General features: G+C 45.7%; 1 non-coding gene across 1 annotated transcript; it reads right to left on the bottom strand.

Annotated features, from left to right (window-relative positions):
• Window positions 1-4,528: 4,528 nt before the first annotated feature.
• TRNAV-GAC (transfer RNA valine (anticodon GAC)) lies at window positions 4,529-4,604 on the bottom strand. The gene has a single exon. It is a non-coding gene; the product is annotated as a tRNA-Val (tRNA).
• Between the last annotated feature and the right edge of the window lie 985 nt (window positions 4,605-5,589).

The raw sequence follows: 5,589 nt of genomic DNA, 5'->3' as shown, positions 1-5,589 counted from the left end.
CTTCCTTTTCCTCTCTACCTTTCATAGCCATCTTATATTTTCTTATCTATAGTTCCCAAGAATTAATTATATTTATTAGCAGTAGGAAAAAAGTAGAGCTATACCACCTTCTTGGAGGTGGAAGTCTGATACAACACATCTTGATTTTAAGCTTAAATCAGGCTCAGAAAGGGTCACCTAGTTAGAAGGGGGAAGGTCAGAAAAGGGCTTAAGAATAAGGATTCTGGAGTGAGATGGACTGGGGTTGGCTCCCAGATCTACCACTCTAAATATTATCAGGAAACCTTCTTCTTTTTTATTACAGACCCCTTTGAGAATCTGGTGAAAGCTATGATCCCCTCTTTTGAAAAGCTTACTGATGTAAATACATACAACATTTTGCACATCATGGCAAAGAATCACATCCTGAAAGGTCATTCATTGGTTCAAAAATTGGATCAAAGGGCTCTGAGGCCAGGCAATGAGGAGAGAACAACTGTGCGGCCATCACGGTAGTGTCAAGAGCAGTGGTTAAGCTAGAAGATACCGCTCTTCTCATTCAGGCTCTATTGCTGTGATGGCGAACCTATGACACGTGTGTCAGCACTGACATGCTTAGCCATTTTCTTTCTTTTTTTTTTTTAAATAATGTTGGGATTTTAAAAAAATTTTATTTATTCATTTTTAGAGAGGAGAGAGGGAGAGAGAGAAACAGAGAGAGAGAAGGGGGGAGGAGCTGGAAGCATCAATTCCCATAGGTGCCTTGATCAGGCAAGCCCAGGGTTTCTAACCGGCGACCTCAGCATTTCCAGGTTGACGCTTTATCCACTGCACCACTACAGGTCAGGCCTGCTTAGCCATTTTCGATGACATGCGGCCACATACCAGAGAAGTAAGGGACCGGGACCGGGACCGCATGCCGATAAGGACATTTCATCTTCGGCTCCTGCACGGCCAGGTGCAGTAGCCGAGGATAAAACATTTGCTGTAGTATAGACACTCTGTGCCAGAGGTCTGTAGGCCAAAACAACAGAACTCCGGCACAGAGCGTCTAGTTCTGGGACTTCCAGTTAGGCCGTTTTTCTTCTTTTTTTTTTTTTGTATTTTTCTGAAGCTGGAAACAGGGAGAGACAGTCAGACAGACTCCCGCATGCGCCCGACCGGGATCCACCCGGCACGCCCACCAGGGGACGATTCTCTGCCCCTCCAGGGCGTCGCTCTGTCACGACCAGAGCCACTCTAGCGCCTGGGGCAGAGGCCAAGGAGCCATCCCCAGCGCCCGGGCCATCTTTGCTCCAATGGAGCCTTGGCTGCGGGAGGGGAAGAGAGAGACAGAGAGGAAGGAGAGGGGGAGGGGTGGGGAAGCAGATGGGCACTTCTCCTGTGTGCCCTGGCCGGGAATCGAACCCGGGACTTCTGCACGCCAGGCTGACGCTCTACCACTGAGCCAACTGGCCAGGGCCTAGGCCGTTTTTCTTGAAGTGACACACCACCCAAGTTATGCTCAGTTTTTTGGCGAATTTTGACACACCAGCTCAAAAGATTGCCCATCACTGCTCTATTGTCTTCTGTAAGGCCAGTGGCCAGGACCACTATCATAGCCACCCGACCCATGCAGGTTCGCATTGGATTCGGACAGTCGGTAAAGAAACAATGGAGCCAAAAACTGGTGGGCCATCATCTTTAATCCTAGCTTGCACCCGGCAGGCAAGTAAAAACACACACTGGGTTTCAAAACCCACTCATTCAGTGCTCACAAAGCTACTGACTTATCCGAGTTTCCTAGAATCAAAGGTTTCTAGCTCACCAGACTTATTCACCTCTGTTCCCCATCTCCTTCCTTCTCCCTGCACAAACTCTGCATAAACTGGCTTTTCCTTCAGCACTCCACCATCTTAGCTGCTTTTCCTGGCCTCCTCCACGTGACCTTTCTCTGCTCTCCTCTGCTCTCTCCTCTAATATTAATCTCAGGAACCAAGAGAGCAAGCTCCCGTTCTGCCCCCATCTTATAGTGTAAATTCAAAACCTTTAATCCAATATACAAAATAGGGAAGTCTCTAATACAAAGTCACTTATCAGAGACATGATGGGATTGTACCACCCCACATCAAAAAGAGTGGGAAAGGCTTAATCCCAAAACCAAGCCCCAGGCTACAAGGATCCTGCCTGCCCACAGCCCACCCCCAACACACATTAATATCACCTGGGCGACAGCTTCCACGTGGGCAGCGCCATCTTTAACAAAGTGAGCATAATATATTTTATCTGCCCAACATCTTCTCTCCCCCATTTCTATCAGGTGTGACTGTCCTGGCCAGGCAGCTCTACTGGGCTCCTCTGTATGTTAGGGCATTTTTTTGCTAATTGTCAGTGCCCATGCTGCCCGGGCTGTAGCAATTCTACCAGGGAACTCCGGCTCCAGGACAAGCGACAGCACATGGACTTTAGGGACTGACTTAAGCATATCAGTATACCCTGAGCCAGGTGCAGAGGTGAAAACCCAATTTAGAGAAATGTAAGGCAGCAAAAAGAGAGGGGGGCGGGTAGGAAGACCACGGGGAATAGAAGAAAGGACAGTCAGGTAACTGATTCCTGTTCTGGCTTTTATAAGCTGTGTGGACTTAACCAGGTCACTGATGTCTTGAAACCTCAATTTCGTCATCTGTAAAATGCAGTTAGTTCTCACCCTGCTTACATCATGTGATTTTCTTAAAAAAAAAATAAGATCATGTAAGTGGAGACTCTATGTGAATTGGAAAATGCTACACCAATATTATGTTTAGATCTGATGAGAGATTGTACACCTCACCCAGAAGTAGAATTTGATGTACAGAATTGCTATTTTTCTGTAAAAGATATTTATATAAAAAGGCCTGATGGGGCCTGACCAGGCAGTGGTACAGTGAATAGAGGGTCAGAATGGGACACAGAGGACCCAGGTTCGAAACCCCGAGGTCACTAGCTTGAGCACAGGCTCATCTGGTTTGAGCAAGGCTCACCAGCTTGGACCCAAGGTCGCTGGCTTGAGCAAGGGGTCACTCGGTCTGCTGTAGCCTCCTAGTCAAGGCACATATGAGAAAGCAGTCACTAAACAACTAAGGTGCTACAACGAAGAATTGATGCTTCTCATCTCTCTCCCTTCCTTTCTGTCTGTCCCTCTCTCTGTCTGTCTCTCTCTGTCTCTGTCACACACATACAAAAAAGACCTGATAGGAAAACCTATAAAAGTTCTATGGTAAAACCATGACCTATTGCAGTTTTCTGTATTTAGAAACAATATCCTAGGGTACATGGGCATTCCCCGTAACAGAAATGCATACCTGTCATTGGAGCAGATGGCTGAGCTGAAAAAAAAAAAAAAGTGGAGTGTAATAAAAGGTGTCTATAAAATCCGTCAAATAAAACATTAAGTATTACGAAAATCGCTCAATGTTTTCATTGTCTTTTAGGAGTTTGGTATGCGGAGGTAGAGTGATAATGATAAATTTCAAAAGCAGCCTCTCTGAACTACTTCCTCTGGGAATTCTGAACACTTGGTCGCATTCTGATAGCCTACTAGGTGAAGAATGACTACGCAGAGCAGATGGTTTAATGCTATTATGACTTAGAGATAAGCGTGTAGTGGTGGCAGTTCTGAGCAAGAACCAATGAGTCTCTTGGCAAGTTCAGGAAGGAGGCAATCCTTTGAAATGCCTGCAGGCACAAGTGGCACATGCTTTTCCAGTGATTCGGCAGGTTAATAATTAATAACCTCTTGAGATTGTGCAAATGATTATGCAAGAGCCCACATTACACTGATTTCTTCACTCCCGACGCACTACAGCCCAAGTGTTCTGTTACCAAATAGGCTTTGCAGCTAATCTAGAGTTTCTGCATTTATAAAATTGCTGTGAACTGACCAAAGTTATTTTATCGTTGACAAACACTTGGTTTCATTGCGGGTAGAAGGGAGAAGTTAGAAATAGGTGAGAACTCAAGGGCTCCCTGCAGCCTTGCTACCCAGGAATATTTAACAATGAAAGTAAGCCTCAGACTGAATTCAGCTACATGCACAAATATGTATTAGCAAACCATCATTGGCCACCTCTCTAGGAAGGTGAAGACTCTGCTCTGGGTTCTTTCACATACGCTGAAAGTATTTTGCAAAAAAATGTTCACTCCGGGAAAATGTGACAATTTCTAGCGGTAGGATTCGGTTAATCTGAGCTCAAAGGTCAGAATCTTCTTTTTTTTTTTTTTTTTTTTTGTATGTTTCTGAAGCTGGAAACGGGGAGAGACAGTCAGACAGACTCCCGCATGCGCCCGACCGGGATCCACCCGGCACGCCCACCAGGGGCGACGCTCTGCCCACCAGGGGGCGATGCTCTGCCCCTCCGGGGCGTCACTCTGCCGTGACCAGAGCCACTCTAGCGCCTGGGGCAGAGGCCAAGGAGCCATCCCCAGCGCCCGGGCCATCTTTGCTCCAATGGAGCCTTGGCTGCAGGAGGGGAAGAGAGAGACAGAGAGGAAGGGGTGGGGGGTGGAGAAGCAAATGGGCGCTTCTCCTATGTGCCCTGGCCGGGAATCGAACCCGGGTCCCCCGCACGTCAGGCCGACGCTCTACCGCTGAGCCAACCGGCCAGGGCAGAATCTTCTAACAGTGGCTAAACACAGGATACTGTGTTCGGTTAAGGGCTCCACTCTCTTAGAAGCTAATTAGCATATATCAAGCACCAATCATTTCACTAATGAAAATTGCATTTTTGACCTCCACGATGTCAATTAAACAAAACTTCTGGTGTCCAGCAAAGTATAAATATGTCAGAAACTGCCTAGGGGTGCGGTCTTTTGATAAGAGCTTTCTAAATGCTACCATTACACAAGAAAACTCTATAGCGATAACCTCAAAGTTCATTGAATCTAATTAGCACACATCTGTATCATATGTGCTAAGATATGTATTTCCATGGGTTTGAAGTACAAATTAAGTGTAGCTTTTAAAATGGTCATCATCGTCGTTTTTCTGACACTGACTACATAAACCCACCTACAGACATTATTTTTAAGTCAATGAACCTGTCTGTTAGGTGATTTTGTACTTTTTGTTCAATGAACAATTAAAATAGTTTGTTATAATTAAAGTAATAACTTATGTTTGATGAAGTGTCTAACTTTCAAGTCTTATGATATAGTTTGGTGTCTACTTATGTATGAAACTGAGTGATTTTGGAGCTTGGATTGGAAAATAATGTCAAAATGAGAGTGAAGTTGTCCAGAATTTCTAAGCAAACAAGCCTTGGGTAAGACAAGAACTAAAATGTAAAGTGCTTTGCTGTAAATTTTTCTTTTTAAAAAACTTAAGAATTGGAGCCTGACCAGGCGGTGGTGCAGTGGATAGAGCATCAGACTGGGATGACGAGGACCCAGGTTCGAGATTCCGAGGTTGCCAGCTTGAGCGAGGGCTCATCTGGTTTGAGCAAAGCTCACCAGCTTGGACCCAAGGTCGCTAGCTCAAGCAAGGGGTTACTCGGTCTGCTGAAGGCCCACGGTCAAGGCATATATGAGAAAGCAATCAATGAACAACTAAGGTGTCGCAATGATAAACTGATGATTGATGCTTCTCATCTCTCT

This window comes from Saccopteryx bilineata, chromosome 10 (genome assembly GCF_036850765.1).
Source record: "Saccopteryx bilineata isolate mSacBil1 chromosome 10, mSacBil1_pri_phased_curated, whole genome shotgun sequence".
In the NCBI taxonomy this organism is placed as follows: Eukaryota; Metazoa; Chordata; class Mammalia; order Chiroptera; family Emballonuridae; genus Saccopteryx; species Saccopteryx bilineata.
The sequence above is the reverse complement of the archived record's forward strand: the minus strand, read 5'-3'. Positions and strand labels throughout refer to the sequence as shown.